This window comes from Emys orbicularis, chromosome 1 (assembly GCF_028017835.1).
Source record: "Emys orbicularis isolate rEmyOrb1 chromosome 1, rEmyOrb1.hap1, whole genome shotgun sequence".
In the NCBI taxonomy this organism is placed as follows: domain Eukaryota; kingdom Metazoa; phylum Chordata; order Testudines; family Emydidae; genus Emys; species Emys orbicularis.
This window is the reverse complement of record NC_088683.1, coordinates 176,224,317-176,252,155: the sequence shown is the minus strand read 5'-3', so window position 1 is coordinate 176,252,155 and position 27,839 is coordinate 176,224,317. Positions and strand designations below refer to the sequence as shown.

The window sequence follows — 27,839 nt, the reverse complement described above, 5'->3', positions numbered from 1 at the left end:
AGTGGATTGTGCGCTGCTGATGCTCTGTGATGTCGTTCGCGTGCCTCTTGTAGACGCCGGCAGCGTTCTTCCTCAAAGGCGATGCAGCTATTTCTGACTGTTGCACGCCACTGTGTTCTGTCACTGGCGGCATCCTCAAGGTCCCTAAGTTTGATACTGCTGTAGTGCAGATTGGCTTTGATGGTGTCCTTGTAACGTTTCCGTGGATGACCTATATGCCGGATGCCCTGGGAGAGCTCACCATACAGAAGCTGACGGGGATTCTGTTGGCATCCATGCGGCTGACATGACCGGTCCAACGTAGCTGTGACTTCATGATCATCATTTCGATGCTTGTCATCTGGGCTCTCTCGAGGACCTCGAGATTGGGCACTTTGTCTTGCCAGTGGATCTTCATGATGTTACGGAGGCAGCGCATGTGAAATGCTTCGAGCTGCTTGATGTGACACCTATATAGTGTCCAGGTTTCGCACCAGTACAAAAGAGATGAAAGAACAACAGCTCTGTACACAAGCAGTTTTGTTGACATCCGGATGTTGTGGTGATTTAAAACTTTGACACGCAGACAGCCAAGTGCCTGGCTTGCTTTGGATATTCGTGCATTGATCTCATTATCCAGTGATCCATCCAGTGATATGACACTACCCAGATATTTAAAGTTCTCCACTACTTTCAGCTGAGTGCCGTCGATGGAGATACTCGGGACAGAAGCATTTGATCCGGGTGCAGGTTGATGGAGAACTTCTGTCTTTCTGAGGCTGATAGTTAGTCCAAAAAGTTGCGAGGCCTCAGCAAACTTGTTGACAATGTGCTGAAGATCATTTTCAGTGTGAGCCATGAGGGCACAGTCGTCAGCAAAGAGTGCCTCAGGAAGGAGTTTCTGCACTGTCTTAGTCTTTGCATTCAGGCGACGGAGGTCAAAAAGTCAACCATCGTGCCGGTATTTCAAGTATATACCTCGGTCCAGATCTTTCAGTGCATGGTTAAGGACACATGCAAAGAACAGGTTAAATAGGACAGGAGTGAGAACACATCCTTGTTTCACGCCGTTGGTGATGTTAAAGGGGGCTGATGTGGCTCCATCAGACAATACTTCACCTGTCTTGCTGTCATGAAAAAGGCGTATAATCTGGACAAATTTTCTTGGGCAGCCAAGTCGTGTTAGAATGGTCCAAGGGCTTCCCTGTTGATGGTATCAAATGCCTTTGTCAGATCTATGAAGACAGCATACAGGTGCATGTTCTGTTCAATGCACTTCTCTTGTATTTGTCTGACAGCAAACACCATGTCGACTGTGCTCCGGCCAGGTCGAAAACCACATTGACTTTCAGGTAGATTTGCCTTGGAAATACTGGCTATTAGGCGGTTCAAGATGATGCGGGCGATGATCTTCCCTCCATCAGAGAGGAGGGATATGCCTCTATAGTTTCCACATTCTGCTTTGCTGCCTTTGTTCTTGAAAAGAGAGACAATAGTAGCACCGCGAAGGTCCTGTGGTATGTTTTCATCCTCCCAGATGTTGATGATCACGCTGTGGAACACTGCTAGTGCTGCTGGACCTGCTGCTTTATATATCTCTGCTGGTATCCCATCTTTTCCAGGAGCTTTCCCTGAACTCATCTGGCTAACAGCTTTCTTAATCTCATCTATAGTGGGCAGAAAGTCAAGATCTGTCAGAGCAGGTTGTTGTGGAATTTCATTAAGGACATTATTATTCACGGTTGATGGTCTATTGAGAAGGTTGCTAAAGTGTTCTCGCCATCTTTCGTTGATGCCTTCTTTATCTTTAATCAGCATTGTGTTGTCTAATGAGAGCAGTGGGGTGGTCCTTGGTTTAAAGGGTCCATAGACAGTCTTAATAGCACTAAAGAACATCTTTAAGTTGTGGGTCTCAGCATAGTGCTCAATTTCTTTGGCTTTGCTCTCCCACCAGTTGTCTTGTATCTGACGGAGGTCTTTCTGTGTTTTGCTCTGAAGGTACTTGAAATGGTCCCGTTTAGAGACTGAGGAGGGGTCATTCTGCCATTCGATAAAGGCTTTTCTCTTTACTTCCAATGCTGAGCATATTTCTTCTTGGTTCTCATCAAACCAATGCTGATGTGTTCTTTTCTTTGGTCCAAGAGATGTTATTGCTGTGTCAGTCACTATCTGCTTTAACTGGTCCCACTTTTCGGTTACAGTACCAATCAGTTGTCCGTGGGATGTCAGTTTGTCATCAAGACTCTTCTGGAATTTGTTGAAACATTGAGCATCCTTCAGTTTGGCTATATTGAAAGCAGGTCGCACATGCTTAGGGCGTTTGTGCCGAGAAGTAACGATGTAGAGTTGAAGAGACGTCCTGACTAATCTGTGATCTGTCCAGCACTCTACGCCTCGCATTACTCTGGTAATCAGTACGTCTCGGATGTCTCGCCTTCTAACAATGGCATAATCTATCAGATGCCACTGTTTGGACCTAGGGTGCATCCACGTTGTTTTGTATTTGTCCGCTTGTTGGAACAGAGTGTTGGTAATGGTCAGGTCATTTTCAGAACAAAGACTCAAAAGAAGTAGTCCATTACTGTTCATTTTGCCTACACCATGTGGCCCGATTACTCCTTTCCAGTTCTCGCTGTCAGCCCCGACTCGGGCATTGAAATCTCCAAGTAGGAGTAGTTTATCTGTTAAAGGTGTGGCCTTGATCAGTCTGTCGAGATCTTCATAGAATTGTTCCTTTGAGTTGTCAGAGCATGTTAAAGTGGGTGCAGATGCACTGATGATGGTGACATGACGTTTGGCATTTAGTGGGAAGCGCAGCTTCAGCAATCTTTCATTGATACCCACTGGAAGGTCTGGGAGTTGATGCATCAATAAGGTTTTTATTGCCAGACCAACTCCATGTATTCTATTCTCTGTCTCAGTCTTACCCTTCCAGAAGAAGGTGTAACCACCTCCTGGTTCACTCAAGAAACCTTCCCTAGGCAATCTTGTTTCACTTAATGCCGCTATATCGATGTTATAACGGACTAGTTCTCGAGCAATGAGGGCTGTCCTTCTCTCAGGTCTTGCAACAGCTTCTCGATCCATGAGGGTATGAACATTCCATACACCAATGGTAAGTTTTCTCAAATTTTTCTTTTGATTTCGGCTGCAGATTGGGTTGAACTGCCAGCCGCGGCTTGCTGGCCAGTTGTTGTAGGGCAGGCAATTTTTAGGCCACCTTTTCTAGGCCCCTCCCTTACTAGGGTGAGCAGTGCTGTCCTGAAGAGGGCTGCTCAGATGCCTGGGATGCTGCCGGGCAACTCTGCTGCCCCAAGTACAGAGCTGGACGACCACCTATCCACAGGCCGCCTGTGTGCAGGATTGGGACTACGACTCCCAGTGGTAACCTCCACCTGTCGCTTTGCCCCTCCCCCAACACCGCAGGACTTGGGTAGTATGATGATGATGATGTTTGATCATTTGCACAGGACCTGTACGTGAAAGCTTTTGAGTGGTAGAGCCGTTGCACAGGAGCAATCCCACTCTCTCGACCTTAGAAGCCAGACACCAATGGTACGAAAAATCGTCATGACTGGTAACTCCTTTGGTTGCAGTGGATGGCCTTGACGTCTTTCGTGCCTCCTCAAGTCCTTCGCTTTCCACAAAGCTTTGCAGAACTGCCTTCTTGGCCGCTGGATCTTAGTGATCTCTTTCGCCCAATCCGCCGGAGCTGACATCGCATGCAGGGTAGGCATATCCCAAATTCACTGAGGGTTTGAGTCCCATCAGTTACACTCATCTGGTTTGGCCGGCCTGTCGAAGCCGTTGCCCAGCTGCGCATGCTGCAGCTACTTGGAGCCACAGGTGAGAGCTGAGTGACAGGTGGGGACCAAAGTGGATGGACTACCCCCAAAGGGTACGACAAGTCCCCCCATCAGAGGTACTACCCCTCCCTGGCCACCCCATACACCCCAAAAATATGCAAGTACCTCCTATGTATTTAGGGTTCTGTCTGACAACCACTGGCCCAAGTGGCCCAGGTGGCTGCTACTGAGATAGACACTGCTTCTGGACACCAATTGAAGGACTCAGAGTGGAGCACAATATACCTATATCAACCCCATTTACATAAGCTTATGGAAGGAGAAGAGGAGGTGGCATACTGGGATTTTCACCATGACTCTGCTCTGAACCTCACTTGGTATCATCATTGATATTGCCTTGACAATTTTGTAGGGTCTAATGAATTTGGAGGTCTGTAGTCTCTCCTATTTTGTCTTGGCTATTGATAAAGTACCTCAATTTACTCCTAGCTGCTGGGAAGGCAAAAGCTGTGCTCCACCTTCCTTGTTTTTAATAGCACAGGGAGAGTTACATTCTCCCTCGCCCGCTTCTGGTCATAACTTAGAAAGAGCTCTATTTTGTTGGTTATAGCTATTTATTCATTTCAATAGCACCATTCTCCAGAAATCTAGGGTGGTGTATTAATTAGAACTGCTTTAAAGCCAAGCCCAGTGACTCAAGATCAGCCATCCCAAGAAGTGGGAAAGGAACAAACACCATAGAACAGGGATCGGCAACCTTTGGCACGCAGCCCACCAGGGTAAGCCCCCTGGCGGGCTGGGCCATTTTGTTTACCTGCAGTGTCCGCAGGTTCGCCGCTCCAGGCCAATGGGGGCTGCGGGAAGCGGGCAGGATAAGGGATGTGCTGGCCGCCACTTCCCGCAGCCCCCATTGGACTGGAGTGGTGAACCACGGCCAGTGTGAGCCATGATCGGCCAAAACTGCGGATGCGGCAGGTAAACGAAACGGCCCGGCCCGCTAGGGGGCTTACCTGCGGGCCGAAGGTTGCCAATCCCTGCCATAAAAGAACAGCTATTAAAAGGGGTGGTCAAAAGATCATAAATTAACTGGCCATGAAGACAGCAAGGAGAGCTCAGTAGACAGGATCCCCTGCTTCTGAGCCAATCCAGACAGAACCTCAGGAGAGAAAGTAATAGGTCAGTCTTAATTGTGTTGGAAGAACACAATTTGGGAACATCTAATTAGTAGGCCTGTCAAGCGATTAAAAAAATTAATTGTGATTAATCGCACTGTTAAAGAATAATATAATACCATTTATTTAAATGTTTTTGGATGTTTTTTACATTTTCCAATATATTGATTCCAATTACCATACAGAATACAAAGGGTACAGTGCTCGCTTTATATTATTATTTTTATTACAAATATTTGCACAGTAAAAGCAAAAGAAATAGTATTTCTCAATTCAACTAATACAAATAATGTAGTGCAATCTCTTTAACATGAAAGTTGAACTTACAAATGTAAAATTATGTACCAAAATATAACTGTACTCAAAGATAAAACATTGCAAAACTTTACAGCCTACAAGTCCACTCAGTCCCACTTCTTGTTCAGCCAATCACTCAGACAAACAAGTTTGTTTACATTTCCAGGAGATAATGCTACCTGCTTCTTGTTTATAGTGTCACCTGAAAGCGACAACAGGTGTTTGCATGGCACTGTTATAGCTGGCGTCACAAGATATTTACGTGCCAGATGTGCTAAAGATTCATATGTCCCTTCATGCTTCAACCACCCTTCCAGAGGAGATGCGTCCCTGCCGATGATGGGTTTTGCTCGATAGCGATCCAAAGCAGTGTGCGGACTGATGCATATTCATTTTCATCATCTGACTCAGATGCCACCAGCAGAAGGTTGATTTACTTTTTTGATGGTTCAGCTCTGTAGTTTCCACATCGGAGTGTTGCGCTTTTAAAACTTCTGAAAACATGCTCTACACCTCATCCCTCTCAGATTTTGGAAGGTACTTCAGATTCTTAAACATTGGGTCGAGTGCTGTAGCTATCTTTAGAAATCTCACAATGGTACCTTTTTTGAGTTTTGTCAAATCTGCAGTGAAAGTGTTCTTAAAATGAACAACATGTGCTGGGTCATCATCTGAGATTGCTATAACATGAAATATATGGCAGAATGTGGATAAAACATACAGTTCTCCCCGAAAGAGTTCAGTCATAAATTTAATTAACGCATTATTGTTTTAACGAGCATCAGCAGGATAGAAGCATGTCCTCTGGAATGAAGGCCGAAGCATGAAGGGGCATATGAATGTTTAGCATATCTGGCACTTAAATACCTTGCAATGATGGCTAAAAAAGTGCCATGCAAATGCCTGTTATACTGCTCTACAGCCAAAATGCTTCTGAAATAAATGTAGTCAAACTTTACTAATTCTGGGTCACTGAGAACGAAAATGATGCTTAAAATTGTTGATTGGCTCTAGTTTTCAAGATATGCTATTGGGTCAGTATATACGACCCTTGACTTGGGAATGGCGGAGGGTAAGTGAGTTATAAAGGGAAGGGATCTCAATTTAAACCAGAAATGACTAAAATACATCTTTGACTGGATCTATGAATAAATCTATGACTGGGTTTGGACAGTACTTGCTTTTTAGGCAAAACAATGAATGATGCAATCTGAAGCTGGTATTGCGTCATACATGATATGAATTGCATCATGTTATTCCTAGAAGTCGTGAATGATGCAATCATAACGAAGCTTACATCACTCTGCTGAACAAATTGCCCTATATCAGCACTAGAAATCATACAGTGTTGTGCTCTCTTATTTGTCAGTGTTTGATTTTGCAAAGGGACACATTTCTGTTTAGCCAAAGTGAGCAGAGATGCCTCTTACTTGTGTTAACAGTGCAGATAACTTCTGCTATGTTTGTGGTGAAGTGACTTTTGCATCACAAAAGCGCAGTATAACCACTATGGTTAAGAAAGCCTATCACCTTTAGTTTGGCTGCAAAATTGGAGCTCAGGACAAGAGGTGGGCCCCACACATATGCTGCAACCCTTGTGCAACAAATCTTCGCCAGTGGTTGAACAGGAAAATGAAATCTATGCCTTTTGCAGTGCCAATGATTTGGAGAGAGCCAACAGATCATACCAGCAATTGTTACTTCTGCATGGTGCCTCCAGTTGGGAAAGGTGTGTCAAAGAAGAAAAAGTGGACTGTGCATTATCCAAACATTCCATCAGCTATACGCCCAGTACCCCACGAAGAAGGACTGCCGGTTCCTGATGCACCAAAATCATTCTCACTTGAGTCAGACGAGGAAGAGGAAGAGGAAGAGGATGAAACTTCTGGTCCTGAACCATCAATGTCACAGGACCCACATTTTCTCCCATCCTCCTCCTCTGAACCACACCTCATAACACAAGGTGAACTGAATGACCTTGTCAGGGATTTGGAACTACCCAAGAATAAGGCAGAGCTGTTGGGCTCCAGACTACAGCAGTGGAATCTCCTGGCAGGTGATGTTATGGTTTCCATGTTCCGTGACCGTCAAAAGGATCTTGTCCCATTCTTCTTCATGGAAGGAAGGCGATCTTGTAGCCTGCAACAACATCGATGGTGTGATGGCAGCCCTCAACATCGTTCACGATCCAGATGAGTGGAGACTGTTCATTGATTCATCGAAGACGAGTCTTAAAGCTGTTTTACTGCATAATGGCAATGTTTTGCCATCAATTCCAGTTGGTCATGCAGTCCATATGAAGGTGAAATATTATCATGTAAAGCAACTATAAACACATGAAAAGACCTAGGTTTACAATTTATGATTAAAACTCTACTATCTACACAATATACATAGACATAAAATGTAAAAACTTAAATATCTTAGAAACAGTAGCCAATCAGTTGTTTTAATTGTCATATTTGAATTCAGCACATCAAAATACATAATAAATAGCACATTTTATCTCTGAAGCAGACGACTTCTCAAAAATTGTAGACCAGTGTTATCACTTTCAGGTGACATTGTAAATAAGAAGTGGGCAGCATTATGTCCTGTAAATGTAAATAAACTTATTTGTCTTAGCGACTGGCTGAACAAGAAGTAGGACTGAGTGGACTTGTAGGCTCTGAAGTTTTACATTGCACTCAAAAAACAAAAACTTTGATCTAAAAGTAGACTAGATAAACAAAAAATATTGTTTAAAATTTTCAATTTTTGTGATTTGGCACAGCTCTAATTAAGTCAATAGACTATTTGGCTCTTGTAAATCATAGCATAGCTCTAAATCTCCAACTCTGAATGTTCATATCCTTCGCTATACTATGGAATCCTGGGTTTTTTCTCAAGTGTTGTGCATTAATGCAGGAAATGTGCAAGAGAATACAACCATTTGTCAAACTACCAGAATACTGTTTCCTTCCAGCAAGTACAGCTGGTATCCCAGCTGCTTTCAACTAAAGCATTAGGAAGCTCCTAGCAGCAGATTTATGATCTTGTGTAGAGCACATATCAATACAACTTGATGATTCTATTCTACTGTATTATGAGTTTTAATAAACTAAATCTATTCTACCATCCATGAATGTTCATAAGTCTGTTATATGTATGCCTGGAAGGGCGAATAGACCTTAATATGTTTACATTATAGATTGAAATAACTGGGTGCATGGTAATGGCTCATGACTGTCAGGTAAAAAAAGAAGTTTAAAATGAATTTTTTACTTCCCAGTCCTTGCGCCACTAGAAACTGGATACATCACAGAAAAGCCATTATTGGTCTATGGGGGCGTATGCCACTCACATAGCTCTTTATGAACAGTCTGTAAGTGTGGACATCATTATCAATTTGAAGAGTCTGCTTGTCACTATCACTCTTTCCTGGAGATGGGATTATTGAAGTGATTAAGAAGAAGTGTGTTTACAACCCCAGTTCAGTAAGGAACTAAACCATGTTCATTAAACTCAGTGGGGTTACACATGTACTTAAAGTTAGCCATGTGCTTTAGTACCTTGCTAAATATAGGCCGCTATGGGTTGGAAAAGCTGATCAAGTGAAGGAAACACTGGAAGGTTTTTAGGAGAATCATTAAGGCCTTGTCTACACTACGAGAGTACTTCGATTTTAGTTAATTCGACTATGTGGAATCGATATTACAAAGTCGAACGTGTGTGTCCACACTAAGGACAGTAATTCGACTTTGTGAGACTTTGTGAGTCCACACTAACGGGGCAAGCGTCGACATTGGAAGCGGTGCACTGTGGGCAGCTATCCCACAGTTCCCGCAGTCCCCGCTGCCCATTGGAATTCTGGGTCGAGCCCCAAACGCCTTCTGGGTAAAAAAATGTGTCGAGGGTGCTTTTGGGCGCCTGTCGTCATCCGTCCATCAATCCCGCCCTCCCTCCCTCCCTCCCTGAAAGCGCCGGCGGGAAATCAGTTCGCGCGCTTTTCTGATTACTGACAGCGCGGACGCCACAGCAGTGCGAGCATGGATCCCGCTGCGACCATCGCTGCAGTTGTGGCAGTTCTCAACGCCTCGCAGCTTCTCATCCACCTGTACCAGAGGCAGCTGCAGATAAATCATGAGAGGAGGCTACGGCACCACCGTGATGGCATGAAGTCGGACACTAGCTCCGACCTCTCAGAGAACATGAGACCCAGCGCCCATGACATCTCGCTGTCACTGGGTCTTGTGGATACTGTTGAACGGCGATTCTGGGCCCGTGAAACAAGCACGGAATGGTGGGACCGCATAGTGCTGCAGGTCTGGGATGAATCCCAGTGGCTGCGCAACTTTCGCATGCGGAAGGGGACTTTCCTCGAACTCTGTGAGTTGCTGTCCCCTGCCCTGAAGCGAAAGGACACCCGGATGCGGGCAGCCCTGACTGTCCAGAAGCGAGTTGCCATAGCCCTCTGGAAGCTCGCAACGCCAGACAGCTACCGGTCCGTCGCTAACCACTTTGGTGTGGGCAAGTCTACCGTGGGGGTTGCTGTCATGCAAGTAGCCAAGGCAATCGTCAAGCTACTGCTATCTAAGGTAGTGACCCTGGGAAACGTGGAGCTCATCATAGATGGCTTTGCCGAGATGGGATTCCCAAACTGCGGTGGGGCTATAGATGGGACTCACATCCCTATCCTGGGACCGGACCACCAGGCCAGCCAGTACATCAACCGAAAGGGATACTTTTCCATGGTGCTGCAAGCACTGGTGGACCATCGGGGACGTTTTACTAATATCAACGTTGGATGGCCTGGCAAGGTTCATGACGCTCGGGTTTTCAGGAACTCTGGTCTGTTTAGACGGCTGCAGGAAAGTCTTTACTTCCCGGACCACAAAGTAACTGTTGGGGATGTGGAGATGCCTACAGTCATCCTCGGGGACCCTGCATACCCGCTAATGCCCTGGCTCATGAAGCCCTACACTGGCGCACAGGACTCAGGGAAAGAACTATTCAACTACCGGCTCAGCAAGTGCAGAATGGTGGTGGAGTGTGCTTTTGGCCGTCTCAAGGGGAGATGGAGAAGCCTACTCACTCGCTGTGATCTCAGCGAGACCAATCTCCCCATTGTGATAGCTGCTTGCTGTGTGCTCCACAATTTGTGTGAGAGCAAGGGGGAGACCTTTATGGCGGGGTGGGAGGTTGAGGCAAATAGCCTGGCTTCTGATTACGCCCAGCCAGACAGCCGGGTGATTAGAAGATCCCAGCGGGACGCGCTGTGCATCAGGGAGGCTTTGAAAGCCAGGTTCCTGACTGAGCAGGGTCTCCAGTGACTGTTTACTTTGTGGACACAGATGCTGAACCTGTCCCCGTTTCTTTACCCAGTTACTGTTGACTATCCTTCCAAGTTACATACCCCCTTCCCCACCTTCCCAACAAATAAAATCTGTTCCGTTTTGTTAATGAACAAAGTTCTCTTTCTTACTGTTTTCGCGGGAATGTTTTAAACCGGGGACGCAGACTGTGGCGGGGGGCGGGTTTAGTGTTCTGATGCAAATGATGCTTCTAAACTCCGGGAATGACAGGCTCCGCAGTGCTGGATTGGTTGTTTCAACGCAGCCTGCCAGCAGTCCCGGGCGGGACTGCGTGTATGTGTCGGCCAAGTGACTTTCTGGCAGGGGGCGGAGGGTAACAGACCCCCTGCTGCGTGGCTCTGTGATCCAGGATAAGGACCGCGGCATAAGATCTCTAACTGCCCTCCCCCGCCACAAAGTCACAGATCAACCCCCTCGCACCCCAGAACATGAAAACCGCCTCCCAGACTGACCAGGGTAACTGGTGACTGCACTGTGTATGTGTCCTGATGCTGGACCTGCCCCCGCCTCTGTAGCCTGCTACAGGTGACTGTCCTGTCCAAGTAACAAACCCCTTCCCCCCCTTCAGACAGAATCCCCTCTAAAAGACACTCTCGGAAACAGTACTTAACAGAAACAGATGTTTTATTATGAACCGCACATGAAAAGGGGGGGGAGGAAACTTGGACGTGGGCTAGTGTGAGATGGGTAGGAAAGGACTTTTCAAACTTTGTGGAACGAGAGCCTTCCAGTGCTGCAGCAGTGTGCAGGGGCCGACTGAAAGTTTTAACGGCCCTTGCCGCCCCTCCTTCTTTGGACTTTTGGTGAGGGGTGTGTGGGACTTGGTGGCGGGGGAGGGCGGTTAGAGATAGACAGCAGCAGGGCTCTGTCCTCCTGCCTCCGGTCTTGCAGAACATCCACTAGGCGCCGGAGCGTCTCCGTTTGCTCCCTCATTAGTCCAAGCAGGGTTTGAGTAGCCTGCTGGTCCTCCTGGCGCCACCTCTCCTCCCGTTCCATGACTGCTCTGTGCATTTGTGACAAGTTCTCCCTCCACTGTGTCGTCTGGGCTGCCTGCTCTCGTGAGCAGTCCATAAGTTCATAAAACATGTCTTCACGCGTCTTCCTCTTCCTTCTCCTAATCTGCGCTAGCCTCTGGGAGTGTGATGCCAGGCTGGGTTGGGAGACAGTCGCAGATGTGTCTGTGGCAATGGGAAAAAGGGAGTGAATTCCTGAGACAGATAAATGAAGTTGCTAACAAAGAACATAGTCTTTCTCTGTGAACAACACCATGCACTGGACCTTTCACATGCGCACTCAGGACAAGGTCGAATTTTCGGCACTCACCTTCAGTGCCTGGGGTCCTGCAGTTGCGATCAGAGAAGCGTGGCAGGACACCTCTACTTCTGTTGCAGGAAAGCATGGTAAGCCGTAGACTTGTGGCAGCTTAAAAATGTAATAGTAGCACTGGGCTCCTTTCGCACTGAATGCAAGGCCACTCTCTGCTGGCAGCAATCAGGGAAGCATGAGCTCTGCCCCTGTCCCACCACCTCGCGGCTGTCCCCGGGAAAGCTCCCTGTATGCTGCCCCTCTGCCGCCTCCACCGCGTGGCTGCAAAGCAGTCCCAATACTAACATTCCCCTCCCTAATTTAAAGCAGGGCGTCATGTGTGATATTACTCTCATGAGGATCTCGGAGACCGAGAGGGGAAGGATGCTTCCGGAGACCATGCAGAGGCCAGGTCCGTATGCCGCCATGCTGTGCCGTGCCATGATCCCGGACTACCTAATGGACTCATGGCGTGGGAACGTGTGTTACCATGGTGGACCGAACAAGATCGCCCTGCCGCGGAACCTGATGCGCATGCTTGAGCGGTACCTCCAGGAGAGCTATGCCGAGCTATCCCAGGAGGACTCTCTGTCCATTCCCGGGCACATTGACCGTCTTTTCCTTTAAGTGCAGCATAAGGGACTACAGAGTGGAGCGTCCTGTGGTGGCCTAATCATGAATATCTGGACATTATTTGATTTTTTATACATAGTTAGGACTAAATAGTTGACTAAGCCAACTAAATCATGAACACCAAATTGCTAATATAGTTAATATTCCTGTTTTGTTATAAATAAAAGTTTCTATGTTTAAATGAGTGAATGAAAAGCCCATTCTTAACAATATAAATATTCCAGTTATGTTAAAATTAAATGTTTAGATGTTTAAAGCACTCACTGCTTGATCCTTCCCCTGATTCGGTGTCCGGGGTAACGGCTGTGGATGGTTGGTAGGGGATCTCGGTAAGGGTGATGAAGAGCTCCTGGCTGTCGGGGAAATCAGCGGTGCAAGCGCTGTCGACTGCCTCGTCCTCCTCATCTCCTTCCTCATCTTCCCCGTCAGCTAACATTTCCGACGAGGAACCGGCCGTGGACAATATCCCATCCTTGGAGTCCACGGTCACTGGTGGGGTAGTGGTGGCGGCCGCACCTAGGATGGAATGCAGTGCCTCGTAGAAACATGATGTGTGGGGCTGGGATCCGGAGCGTCGGTTTGCCTCTTTGGTTTTTTGGTAGCCTTGTCTCAGCTCCTTGATTTTCACGCGGCACTGCGTTGTATCCCGGCTGTATCCTCTCTCTGCCATGGCTTTAGAGATCTTCTCGTAGATCTTTGCATTCCGTCTTTTTGATCGCAGCTCGGAAAGCACGGACTCATCGCCCCACACAGCGATCAGATCCAAGACCTCCCGATCAGTCCATGCTGGGGCCCTCTTTCTATTAGATTGCACGGCCATCTCTGCTGGAGAGCTCTGCATCGTTGCCAGTGCTGCTGAGCTCTCCACGCTGTCCAAACAGAAAATGAGGTTCAAACTGCCCAGACAGGAAAAGGAATTCAAATTTTCCCGGGGCGTTTCCTGTGTGGCTGGTCAGAGCATCCGAGCTCGGACTGCTGTCCAGAGCGTCAACAGAGTGGTGCACTGTGGGATAGCTCCCGAAGCTATTACCATCGATTTCCATCCACACCTAGCCTAATTCGATATGGCCATTTCGAATTTAGCGCTACTCCCGTCGTTGGGGAGGAGTTCAGAAGTCGAATTTAAGAGACCTCTATGTCGAACTAAATAGCCTCGTGGTGTGGACGGGTGCAGGGTTAATTCGATGTAACGGCGCTAAATTCGACATAAACTCCTAGTGTAGACCAGGCCTTAGAAGGACTAAAAATAATGTCTATGCAAGTTGCTGTTGAAATAAGACATACTCTGTAGTATTCCATGTATTAATGGCTGTCTTGATAAAATGCGTGTCAAATTCCTGTGGATACTTTAAGTGGAGTTAGGTGAATAATGGAAATAATGACAAGAACATGCTGAATTCTGAATTGCATTGGACATGTTCACACCCTTTTTTGTTGTTTTGTTTTATTTTATTTTTTTTGCTTTTGCAAACATTGCTGTAGACTCTTTTGCTAATGTGGGTGTTTGAGAAGGAGCTTTTATTTGTGCAAGACCACTGGATTCAAACAATGCATGTGGCAGATATACAATATAACCTATTGAATATGGCATGAAAGGAACAGCAGTTCACTGAGCCTTCCTGAAACTCAGGCAATTCATCAAGATGGAGAAGGAAAAGTGACCTGTCACCTTTAGTGCCGCACGTGTAAATGCAAATGCAGGTATGGTACCTGGTTTCCTTTCATCCAATTCCCAGTGTAAATGACTAATGTGTTACACCTCTACCCCGATATAACGTGACCCAATATAACACGAATTTGGATATAACGCAGTAAAGCAGCTCTCTGGCGGGGCGGGGCTGCATGCTCCGGCGGATCAAAGCAAGTTCAATATAACGTGGTTTCACCTATAACGCGGTAAGATTTTTTGGCTCCCGAGGACAGCGTTATATCGGGGTAGAGGTGTATGTGTTTCACCCTCAGTCAGTAAAGAGACAAGGTATTTTTAAGTCTATAAATTAAGAGCTAGTGCCCAATACCACTTAAGGCACCTATGTTCAACATTTAGACACTACTGAGATCCTCAAAATCCCTCCTCAGATGCCATCTAACTCTGTAAGCCTAAAGTTCCTAGGCACCTACATTTATGCTGTTAAAGTCCCCTAGGGTGGCTCAATGTCTGCCCTGTGCATATATACAACCTCCTCAGTCTAAATACCTCAGTGCCTACCTCATGCCTGAGCCCCAGTGGAAGCCTAAAACAATGAGTCTCTCTGCCTATCGTACCACCGTGCCCCAATCTGGTAGGCACTCTCACAGCATGCCTAGACCTACACAAAACAATTGCAGGAGGCGGAGGTGGGGGGAAGCACTGTGAGAACAGTGGTTCAGGTTCTCACGCAGGAAGTAGGAGACCTGGATTAAATTTCCCTTTCTGCCTAACATGGAGAAAAGATTTGAACTTGGGTCTCTCCATCCCACAAGAGTGTCCTAACCACTGGGATATAAGGCATCCTGGAGCAGGTGTCTCTCATCTCTTCTCTTGAAGCTGTTTCATGCTGTATTAATATTAATTGGGCCAGAGCAAGAGTGAGAGACTGTATACCCCAATGGTTAGGTTACTCATCTGGGAGGTGGGAGATCCAGCTTCTAGAATCAGTCTTCTTACTCTAATGACTAATTATTTATAAACAGTGGAGCAGCTTCAACAGAAGAGACTGAGGCCTTGGCTACATTTGAGAGTTACAGAGCAATAAAGCCTCCCCCAGCGCTGTAACTCACTCCCCGTCCACACTGGCAGGGCACTTACAGCACTGTATCTCCGTGGCTACAGCTCTGCAAGTACTCCACCTCCCCGAGATGAATAACAGCTGTTGCAGAGTGGCTGAGACGCTGGAGCTCCAGTATAAACAGGGAGTAACCTTATTACACATGATTGACCTCTGGAAACTCCCCATAATCCTTTAAAGTGAAGGTTCCTCTCCTTGTTTTGTTGTGATGCCTCTCTTTGTTTTGTTGTGAACTCGGATGCTCCGGGAGCTGCTTATCAAAAAAACAAACACAGCTACTGTTTGCTGTGAATGAGTAGAGGCAGGCAGGGGGGCTCCCTTTGGAAGCCCACAGCTAATGTTTGCTTGAAGAGAGAGGCGGCTTGCGGGGGGGGGGGTGTCCATTTCGGTGAGCGGCTGCTTATCTGGTCTGTGGGAAAAAAACAAACAGCTGCTGTTTGCTTTCAGTGAATGAGAGAGGGGTGGAGGAGGGAGGGAGGTCGGAACTTGCAAGGCAGGGTGCTAACAGTGTCGGCACTCCAAAAACCCACTCTTCCCCCCCCCCCCGCGCTCCCTGTCACACTCCACCCCACCCACCCCTTTTGAAAAGCACATTGTAGCCACTTGAACACTGGGATAGCTGCCCAGAATGCACCGCTCCCAATGCCGCTGCATATGCTGCAAATGTGGCCAAGATAGTGCGCTGGCAGCTGTCAGTGTGGACAGACTGCAGCGCTTTCCCTACTCAGCTGTACGAAGACAGGTTTAACTTACAGCGCTGTACAGCTGCAAGTGTAGCCATACCCTGAGAGAGACCTGCCCCAGAATACTTTGTATCCCAGTGGTTAGGCACTCTCCTGGAGGGGAAAACCCAAGACGAAATCCCTTCACCAGGTCAGACAGAGGAAGGAACTGAACCAACATCTCCAACATCTTTGATGATTACTCTAATCCAGGGGTTGGAAACATTTGGCACGTGGCTCGCCAGGGTAAGCACCCTGGCGGGCCGGGCCAGTTTATTTACCTGCTGACGTGGTAGGTTCGGCCGATCGCAGCCCCCACTGGGCGCGGTTCGCCGTCCCGGGCCAATGGGGGCGGCGACAAGCGGCGAGGGATGTGCTGGCCGCGGCTTCCCGCCACCCCCATTGGCCCGGGACGGCGAACCGCGGCCAGTGGGGGCCGCGATCGGCCGAACCTACCACGTCAGCAGGTAAATAAACTGGCCCGGCCCGCCAGGGTGCTTACCCTGGCGAGCCGCGTGCCAAATGTTGCCGACCCCTGCTCTAATCACTGGGCTAAAAGTTATAAAGCTGGGGCAGCATTACCTCCACTTCTCTCTCAGCCTGTCTCTTGTGCAAGAAAGGGCTTAGTTGCCTGACTCCAGGAGAGAATTAATGGCTGTGAATCCCACTGGAGATAGGCACCTCTCTCAAGCCTGGACTTAGAGGCCTAAGTCCCTTTAATGGGCAGATTTTAGGTAACCCCCATCCCCTTTGGCATTTCCTCCTGCCCAGCTAAGGCTGCTCAGTGTGATGGCTCTTGTGGATCCCATTCCTAAGTTCCTAACTCTCCTCATGCAGTGTGTAGGGAGCCTGGGTGCCTAACTCGGGGCTGTGGATTCCACTGTGTACCAAGGCACCTAAAAGTCCCTTTGTAAATCTAGCCCAATATACATACCCAGATCTAAGAAGATGATATTTTTAAATGTCTTAAAATTAGTTAGGCCTGTTCACACCTGCTATTTCTCTCTCTGTACAATAATCCCTCCCTAAACCACATTTATCCTGAGAAAAAAATCAAAGGCCCAAGATTTCTTCATGCATTCCTTCTTGCCTAGAAATGTTAGGCAATCACTCAGAACAGAAACATGCTAATTAAAAAAGACAACAGATAAACTAGGTTACCAGTCACCCAGTTCAAACAGTGAATTCCAAATACTCAAATAAGTGAATGGCTTGTAAACAATCATTAAGTGAAATGTTTGTCCAAAAAATAATTTCAAATAATGGATACATTCATAAAATATCGTGATCTGCTTATGAATTTTCATAGACAAGAAAAAGGGCTAACATCTACAGCTACATTGTTTACAAAAAATAATTGCACTGTCTCTGCTGGTAGTAAAACAGTTAAGTTTGAAGGCAGTGCTAGGTAGTGAAATGCCAAAATAGTGTTATGCCTGCTTTTCATTATTTGAAAGATCTAATGAAAAACTGATAACTTTGAAAAACTGTTTGACTGACCTTTTTATTTATTTTTTAAAAAGTAAATTAATGAAAGAAAAATAGCTTGGGACTTTTAAAGTGATATCAAGGAGGTATGTGAGACTGCAATCATTTCCCTTTTTTCTGTTCATCATTTTGTTTGTGTTCCTGCATCCCAAATTCTACCTGTAATTCATTATATATGGGTCTCTAGCAGACTGGTATGCTTTGCTGCATGTTCTTCTTCACTATTACTCTGGGTAAACGATGGGCTGGAATGAAACCATAGGTATCTGCAAACTCCTTAAAGGTTTCAGAGGAAAATTGAGGTCCATTGTCAAAGATAGCTTACTCTGGAATCCCAAAATGGGGGGAATGGTTTTATCTTCTGTACAACTTGATGTGGTGTTGATTAACCTGGAAATGTCAATGAGGAATAATGATTTAATTGAGAAATAATCAATCAAAAGATAGGCTGTATTATCCAGATGGAGGGGGGGAAAAAACCATCAGTCCTGACTTTTTTTCCATGGCCTGTTGGTACAACAGATGGTAGCAAGGGCCCGTGTGGGTTGGTTCTCGTCTGAGCACAAATATCATGTTTCTCAACTCTCTGTTGTAGATGTTTGCTCAGGCCAGGCCACCAACAGACTATTTACCTCTTGCCCTGCATTTTGTAATGCCTTGGGGTCCCTCATGAAGTCTGTCAAAGATTTCCTGTTGCAATGATGTAGGGATAAGCAGTTTGGATCCCTTCAATAACAGACCTTGGTTTATGGTAAGATTATAGAGGCTTCTTTGTTTTGTCAAGCCTTCTTTGCAGTGAGTCATGACTTGGCTCAGTAATTTATCTGTTCTTGCTGGGTTTTTTTCCCCCCAGTTATTGCAGACATTTTTCTGTGATAAATATAGTACTTACTACTTGATCAATGAAACCTTATAGAGGCAGCTGCTCCTGTCTGCATTCTTGCTATGGTGAGTCTGAGACCGGGGAGCGTAGCAGCTCTGATGAGATGTTTCCCAGGTACATGAGCAACTGAGAACTGAAACCTTATCAATCTCTTTTAAAAACTTTGTACCGTAGGTGACATTTCATTTTGGTTCTTTTAAATGTAGAAAAGAGACCAGTGGTTTGTGGTCACTTTGCACATGAAATATTATGCCCACTAGAAAATCTCTAGAATGTTCACAACTAACACCACATGTCCCTCCATTTTTTCCACAGTTTAGGGGACACAATGGGAGCGGTGAATGGCTACATGTCCCTAACTGGGGATTTCCTAGCATAGGGGAGTCTCCAGAAAGTGTAGAGATGGTGTATAATCCATCTGTGCTATCTTTTCTGCACTCCCTAGTTCAGGAAGTGGCAGGGAGGAGTGGCTGAAACATGCTATGCTCCAGTTATGCTTAGCTAGTGGTTGGTCACTTGAAGACCATAGGCAACAGGCACAAGTTAGAGCAGCCCATAGACTTCTCTAATGTTGGCCAGGGCCATGGGCTGGGCAGAGAATTAGGAGGCCTTCACAGGACTCCTGGACTGCTTTTCCCTTCTTTCATTTGCCAGGCATAAACTCAGTGAAGCCAGAAATCTAACTCCCAGCCTTTCTTTTTATAAAGCTAAATATAGTTGTCTAATCATAGATGAGCATCAAGTTATATAACTAACAAATCTATAAACAACTACTTTCTGTGTTCCAAGCTTAATTCAAAATAAATCAGTTACCCTATCTTAAACTGCTCTACCATGTAGTGCACATATATATAATGTACATACACTGTGACTATATACACACAGAACAAGTGTTGTTAACATTTACTCTGAGAACATTTTTGAAGGTATCTAGGGTAATGCAACTTTTCTCTTCACTCCAAACAACACTGTTCATCCCACTGAACATTCATTCCACTGAGCAAACACACAGCAAATTCTGCTAGGTGCACCAATAGATCTTGAACAAATAGTTTTTAAATCCAAAAAACCTGAACATTTTGATTGATTCCTAAACTAAAGAAATACATTATAGATTTAAGATTGAGAGTACATTTAAAATACATTACAGGCAAGCTGTAATTTCCCCAAAACCAGCATTATAAACCAAGGAAATTCAGAATTAAGGTTGACTTTAAAGAAATGCAAGCATGTTAAAGTCTGGAAAGGCACAGCTAAGGCACAAAAACATCCTTAACTCTGAACTCAGTAGTTAGTCTGAACCAGGGCTGGCTCCAGGCACCAGCGCAGGAAGCAGGTGCTTGGGGTGGCCAATGGAAAGGGGCGACACGTCCAGGTCTTCGGCGGCAATTCGGCGGCGGGTCCCTCAGTCCCTCTCGGAGGGCAGGACCGGCCGCCGAATTGCCACCGAAGAATGAAGCTGCCGCCAAAGTGCTGCCGATTCCGTCCCCCCCCCCTTTTTTTTCTTCACCGCTTGGGGCGGCAAAAAAGCTGGAGCTGGCCCTGGTCTGAACATTTGGATTTTTTAAAATATTAAGTTTATACATGAACACTAAACAAGAAACTGGAAGAAAATGTTACCACATTTCTAATGATTTGAAGGTTATGTAGTATCCACCTTGAAGATCCTCGCCCTCCCCCCTCTATTTTAACATTTTAGGTACTGACTCGCCCATACACTATGGCTGCTTTTATGCTACTCTGGAGCAGCAGAAAGGAACCAGACTGTAGTAGCCAATTAAGTTGTTTATAGTCGCTTTGCACCACCAGAGCTGTGCAAAGCAACTGGAGAGTACATCATTTTCCCACTCCCTCCTGCATGCCCCACATTGCTCTGTATGCATGCCCATACAAGTTTTCCCTTCATGCCTGCCCTCTCTCTGTTCAGTAGGTCGGGCTGAAAAGGTGGCTTTTGAAAAGAAGTGGCTGACACAAATATCTTGAAGAATTGCTTTTTCAAAATGGCCACATCAGCATCCCCTTCCCCCCGCAAAAAAACATCCCCATCCCCCCTCCAGTGGTCAACTATATACATGCAGTATTGCCAATTTAGTCATTTTCCCTCCCCTCCCCCCGTAAATTCAAACATCCCCCTCTAATTTCAATTCTTGGGGAAGACTCTGACCACACCATTTTTTCCCAATGGGAGTAAAGCCAAGCTGCCCTCAGGGAAGATGGAAGCTCCCTATGCTGTCAGTACATAGAGGAGCAAATCGGTGTAGAGAGTGATGTTCGGTGTCTAGCCAAGTAATGAACTTAAGTTTCCAAGCTCATCTTTCAAACGTTTTGTGCAGGTTTCCTTTGAGGACTGAGAGGCCAAATATACAGTGATCACTTTGTGAAAAACGTTCACTCCCAGGTGATAGGGTGTTTTTGTCTTTTCTTTTTTTCCTGTGTGAGTTCATTCATTAGCATAGTGATTGTCTGATTTCACCCACATAGCTGTTATGGGGGCATTTAGTGCACTGGATGAGGTACACCACATGTTGTGATAGGCATGTGAGGATCCATGGATCTTGAAAGGTGTGTTGTCAAGGGGGGGAATGTTGATCACTGTAGCAGTAGAGATACAGCTGGAGGTTTTGCATTTGTTGTTCTGGAAGAGTCGGGTGCCACTTTGAGTTGATGTGTCCTGGTCTGCGGGGTGCTTCCATCTGATGATGAGGTTGGCAAGGTTGGCGTGTTGTTTGAAGGCCAGAGTGGGGTTTAGGAAAGATTTCTTTCAGAATGGGGTCCCCTTAAGTTTGGGTTGTAGTTTTTTGATGACACTCAGTGTGGGGAGGTAGGTAACAACTAGGAATGTGTGGTCAGAGCAAGTTTTATTTCTGTATTGACCACGCACCTCTATTTGTCACCAAAAATCATTGACTGAACAGAGATACTGGATTTATGTTTTTTTACAACAACCTGTAAGCCACTAATCCCTCTTTTTGCCCTATGATTGCAGAGATGTTAATGGGCCACTCTACCTGGAATTCCTTAGATTAAAATATGTGATAACTATTTATGCCAAACAATCTGCCCCACTTTGCATTCAGCTGTGATGCTCTGAGTACCTTTCCGAGACTTGAAGAAGAGCTCTGTGTGGCTCGAAAGCTTGTCTCTCTCACCAACAGCAGCTGGTCCAATAAAAGATAATATCTCACCCACCTTGTCTCTCTAATATCCTGGGACCAACACGGCTACAACTACACTGCATATACATATTTGCAATCATTGAGTGGATATGTCACAAACTACTAAATTGCTGAAATTCTTTGCCAAACCGTTCAGTATTTTCTTCAAATTTTTTGGGGGGGGAAATAAAGCTCTCTTAAAGCACTCTTATGGATAATGGGAGAAATTCACTCATGGCCAGGAGGCCAGCACAAGCCCTGTGCACCAGTTAAATCTGACTTAATTCTCCAAAATAGTATTTGCTAAGTATAATTGGACATTTTGCTTTCACTTTAGTTTTAAATAGCAAAAATATTTTCTTTGATTATGGCAGTTCTTGTGCAGATACAAATTCCCCCAGTTGATAAATATACCATTCCATTCATTCCTGTCTCTGACTCTGGAAAGAACCAACCCTTAATTGAGTCCCTGAAGTCAAATCAAGACAGAGAACAGCTCATGTTCTTTATATTTCCACCTTCTTAAACTGCGCTCAGTTTTCTTTACTGTCTCAGCCATGTTTAGTATTTTCCACTTCCTCTTTTCTGACTAAGTCAAGCATTCCTTCTTAGTACCAATCCTGGATGCTTTCATACACTCAGAATATAAACACAACCCCCCAAAAAAGAGTGGGGGGAGAGGACTGTTAATGATTCTGAAGAGCTGCTGAGCTTTCTTTTTTTCAAGTCATCATTCTCAATTCATGCTGTGTCTCTTGATCTCAAGAGGACTGACCTAGTGGCACTGAAGTCAATGGGAATTCATTTCACTGGAGTTGGATCAAACCCAAATTGCACAGATAATGCTCCCTAGCGAAACTGAGAGGGAATTACCCTAAAATTGTTTAGGTTTTAACATAAATCAAATACCTTAAGACCACAGATATGATCACTTTAAATCTCTGCAGATGGTTCTATTTTATAATAATTTGAGACTTAGAAAACAGAGGAAAGGACAAATTCTGTTGTGTTATGATTGGGTAAAGCTCCACTGTAATCAATCACACTGTAATTCTTCTAGGCAGCGTGACACTCTTTACTCCAGTGATGAATTTGACCCAGTCTGCTATGAATACTGACTTCTTGCTATCTGTATTTTTAATTATCCCATATTTATTTGTTCACGTATAATGAACCTGTAGTTTAATCACTCTATTGTACTTTGTGGTTTAATAAAATATGGGAAACAATGAGTAAAGATTCTGAAGAAGTTGTCCGTAATGTGTTAAAATATTGTTCTCTTAACCAACATAGCTGTAATGAAGTGTGAAAAAAGCAGCTTGCATGGTATTAGGAGATGTGACAATCAGCCCCAAACATGACAGCAATTAGTAGCTTTCACATTTGTTTTAAAGATATCCTCCTGTAAAGATGACTTGCAAGCAGATCTTTTCGGGAAAGATTTTTTTTAAAACCATCTTTTTGTAGTTTCTTTGTTTATTTGCATGGATTGAAGTAACTATGTGATACAAGATGATATTTTAACTTCAAAAACACGATCCATAAATATTCAAAAAACATTTTTGTAGTCTTTACACTTAAATCATTTTTATTTTCTCTAAACTCAGTGCAAAATGGTATGCTTTTATTAAGATTACTCCTTTTTTAACACTGTCTTTGAAGCCCAGAATTTTAGAATTGCACAAAAAATACATGTAATTTACACATGCAGATACTTAGAGCTGATCAGAAGTATTTCGACAAAATATTTGTTGTTGGAATTTGCCGATTCGGTGACATTGAAACATTCTGTGGGGTCATGTCAATTTTGACAACATTCTTCTGGAATCCCAGAAGGTAGGGTTCCACCAGTTTGCCCAGATCTTTGACAGCCCACTCTGCAGGGTGACAGGGAGCTGAGAGCCTAAGTGTGTGTCTACACAGCAAAGAAAAACCCGCGGTTGGCCTGTGCCAGTCGAGTTGGGCTTGCAGAGTTTGGGCTGTGAGGCTGTTTCATTGCTGTGTAGACTTCTGGCCCTGGGCTGGAGCCCAGGCACTAGGATCTTGTGAGATGGGAGGGTCTCAGAGCTCAGGCTCCAACCCGAGCCTGTAACTCTCCATAGCAATGAAACAGCCATACAGCCCGAGTCCCAGAAGCCTGAGTTAGCTGGCATGAGCCAGCTGCTGGTTTTTCTTTGTTGTGTAGACATATCCTAAGAGCCCTGGCTCCTAGGAGAGCTGGGCAGAAAATGATGATTTCATTTTGCAGAAAATTTTAAATTTTTTTGTTTCTGTTCTGAATTGGAATGAAATGAGATTTCAAACACTCAAAATCCTCCATGAAACAGAATTACCATTCTCTGCCCGGCTCCACTTACAGTGCTCATGGAGTTGTGATAATTGTGCAAGAGCAATGACTGACATTAGGGTCATTATTGAGCTGGCACGAGTGTGTGTATGCGAGCTGGGAATCACACCCCTAGCTCCTACTGTAGACATCTCCTTAAAGAGCTCAGTCTGTTCAGTTTATCAAAAAGAAGATTGTGAGGTGACTTGATTACAGTCTCTATAGGTACCATCACAAAGAGAAAACATCAGGAACTAAAGGGCCCTTTAATCTAGTGGAGAAAGGCATGACAAGATCCCATGGCTGGAAGTGGAAGCCGGACAAGTTCAAATTAGAAATCAGGCATACATTTTTAATAGTGAGGATAATAAACCATTAGAACAAACTAGGTGGATTCTCCATCTCTTGTTGTCTTCAAGGTGATATGCCTTTTTGGAGGATATGCTTTAGTCAAACACAAGTTATTGGGCTCAGTGAAGGGGTAACTGGGTGAAATTTAATGGTCTGTGATGATATACAGAAGATCAGACTAGATGATCTAATAGTCCCTTCTAGCCTTAATATCGGTGAATATGTGATTGTGGTGGGGTGACAAATAGAACTGGATTTCTCAGCCGAGGTTATGCTCTTTATTTTTGTTTTCCTAATCTGAAATAAAGAACAAATATAAAGGCTCTGCTTGAGAAAACACAGTGATTCACTAACTTTCTACATCTAAACTGAAACACATAAGAGCAGCTGCCTTTCACTGCTTTTGTGGGAGACAGGGAGATCCCTTTTTAATGTAAAGGATCAATACAGGAAAAAGCAATGGCATCTCGTTCCAATTAAATCACAGTTTCAATCATGTTTTCTCAGATGTACAAGGTGTCACACAAACTCTACCAGCAGTCCTGGAATTAAGAAGTTTCCAACTTGGCTATTCTTTATCATAGAATCATAGACTCATAGACTTTAAGGTCAGAAGGGACCATTATGATCATCTGGTCTGACCTCCTGCACAACGCAGACCACAGAATCTCACCCACCCACTCCTGTATCAAACCCCTAACCTATGTCTGAGCTATTGAAGTCCTCAAATCGTGGTTTAAAGACTTCAAGGTGCAGAGAATCCTCCAGTAAGTGACCCGTGCCCCACGCTGCAGAGGAAGGCGAAAAACCCCCAGGGCCTCTGCCAATCTGCCCTGGAAGAAAATTCCTTCCCGACCCCAAATATGGTGATCAGCTAAACCCTGAGCATGTGGGCAAGACTCACCAGCCAGACACCCAGGAAAGAATTTTCTGTAGTAACTCAGATACCACCCCATCTAACAACCAATCACAGGCCATTGGGCATATTTACCGCTAATAGTCAAAGATCAATTAATTGCCAAAATTAGGCTCTCCCATCATACCATCCCCTCCATAAACTTCTCAAACTTAGTCTTGAAGCCAGATATGTCTTTTGCCCCCATTTCTCCCCTTGGAAGGCTGTTGCAGAACTTCACTCCTCTGATGATTAGAAACCTTCATCTAATTTCAAGTCTAAACTTCTTGATGGCCAGTTTATATCCATTTGTTCTTGTGTCCACATTGGTATTGAACTTAAATAATTCCTCTCCCTCCTGGGTATTTATTCCTCTGATATATTTATAGAGAGCAATCATATCTCCCCTCAGTCTTCTTTTGGTTAGGCTAAACAAGCCAAGCTCTTTGAGTCTCCTTTCATGAGACAGGTTTTCCATTCCTCAGATCATCCTAGTAGCCCTTCTCTGTACCTGTTCCAATTTGAATTCATCCTTCTTAAACATGGGAGACCAGAACTGCACACAGTATTCCAGATGAGATCTCACCAGTGCCTTGTATAACGGTACTAACACCTCCTTATCTGTACTGGAAATACCTTGCCCGATGCATTCCAAGACCGCATTAGCGTTTTTCACGGCCATATCACATTGGCGGCTCATAGTCATCCTATGATCAACCAATACTCCAAGGTCCTTCTCTTCTGTTACTTCCAACTGATGCGTCCCCAGCTTATAACAAAATTTCTTGTTATTAATCCCTAAATCCATGCACTTTTCACTATTACATTTCCTCCTGTTACTATTACTCCAGTTTACAAGGTCATCCAGATCTTCCTGTATGATATCCCGGTCCTTCTCTGTATTGGCAATACCTCCCAGCTTTGTGTCATCCGCAAACTTTATTAGCACATTCCCACTTTTTGTGCCAAGGTCAGTAATAAAAAAATACTAACCAGAATGTCAGTTAGTTTGTCTAATGAATTGATATGCTATCATTTTTATGTCTTATATGTCATTAACAAGGTTACTGATAGAGGCAGCAGGAGCTGAACAAGTGTGTGTGGTTGGTTTAGAAAAGAAGGTGCATACTTGCTGGAAGAGAACCAATCTCAAGACTCACAATGGCAAATCAACATCTATTAATGGGAAATGTCAGAAATCAGACATACCCACGTGATAAGAAAACAGGATGTCTGTTAGGGAGAGATAGCAGAAAGAAAGAGGCAAAGATTTACTCAGAACTTCACTGCCAGAAGCGTCTTTTCCTTTTTGTAACATATGCTGGAATGGCATTTCTAACTGAGTATGGGAAACCTTTAAAGTCTTGCACCTTGTCAATACCTTTTGCTTTGCTAAGTTACAAGTTTTCACTTCTACAAGGTCTTGCTTACACTGGAAATTATTTTTTTGGTATTGTCTCAGGTGTGAATTTAAATCAGTTTATAACAGTGGACTTTCTTATTCTGGTAAGAGACTTTTGAATTCGCTTATGGTTTTTGGGCAGAGATTTAAGGTAAACAGAAATAAAAACATGCTTATAGCAAGAGTGTCCTCACAGGGGGCTATACCTATGTAATTATACTAGTATAATTGATAAAACTTTCCCATGTAGACAGAGCGTAAGTTATTAGTGCTTTCTACAAGACCTTCAGACACTGTGGGATGAAAAGTGCTAGACTCCAGCCAATCCACAATCCAGGAACTGGTCACGTGACTCCCAGATCAGGTATATAATCCCCACAGGAGGCACAGCAAATCAGTCTGCTCAACAATGTCACTCCAGGGCTTGGAACTCTCTTCTGTCTGATGGTGACACATCAAACATCAGCTCCATGCGATTTATGTGCACCGAAAATATCTGCTCAGCCTGAAGGGACCATGATTTCCGAAAGACTGAAGAGAATTTGAAAAGTGATATGGCTGTGATAGGTGACTATTGCAAGAAATGGAGACTGTAACCAAGTATATCAAAAACGGTGTTTGCATGGTTTCACTTACACCAGGGGTGGGCAAACTATAGCCCGCAGGCCAGATCCGGCCCATCAGACCATTTAATCTGGGCCTCAGCGCCCGCCAGGGAGCAGGGTTGGGGGTTTTCCCCGCTCCAGATGAGGAGCTGGGTCAGGGGCTTGCCCCGCTCCACGCGGCTCCCAGGAAGCAGCCAGCTTGACCCCACCTCTGGCTCAACCTCCGGCTCCTACGTAGTATGTGGAGGCGTGGCCAGGCGGCTCTGTGCACTGCCCTATCCACAGGCGCTGCCCCATCAGCAGGCGCCACCCACGCAGCTCCCATTGGCCACAGTTCCCAGTGAATGGGAGCTGCAGGGGTGTCACCTGCGGACGGGCAATGCATAGAGCCACCTGGCCACGCCTTGGAGCCAGAGGGAGGACATGCTTCCAGAAGCTGCTTGCTGTAAGCACCGCCCGGAGCATGCACCCCTGAGCCCCCTCCCGCACCCCAATCCCCTGCCACAGCCCTGATCCTCCTCCCACCCTCTGAACCCCTCAACCCCAACCCAGAGCCCCCTCTTGTACTCCAAGCCCCTCATCTCCAGCCCCACCTCAGAGCCTGCACCCCCAACCAGAATCCTCACCCTCCTGTTCCCCAACAGCCTGCCCAATCCCTGATCCCCCTCCCACCCTCTGAACCCATTGGTCCCAACCCG

The 27,839-nt window shown here is 45.3% G+C and overlaps 1 pseudogene; it reads right to left on the bottom strand.

Moving 5' to 3' along the window:
- Nucleotides 1-280: 280 nt before the first annotated feature.
- Nucleotides 281-27,839, bottom strand: part of LOC135892299 (uncharacterized) — a 114,653-nt pseudogene continuing 87,094 nt past the window's right edge.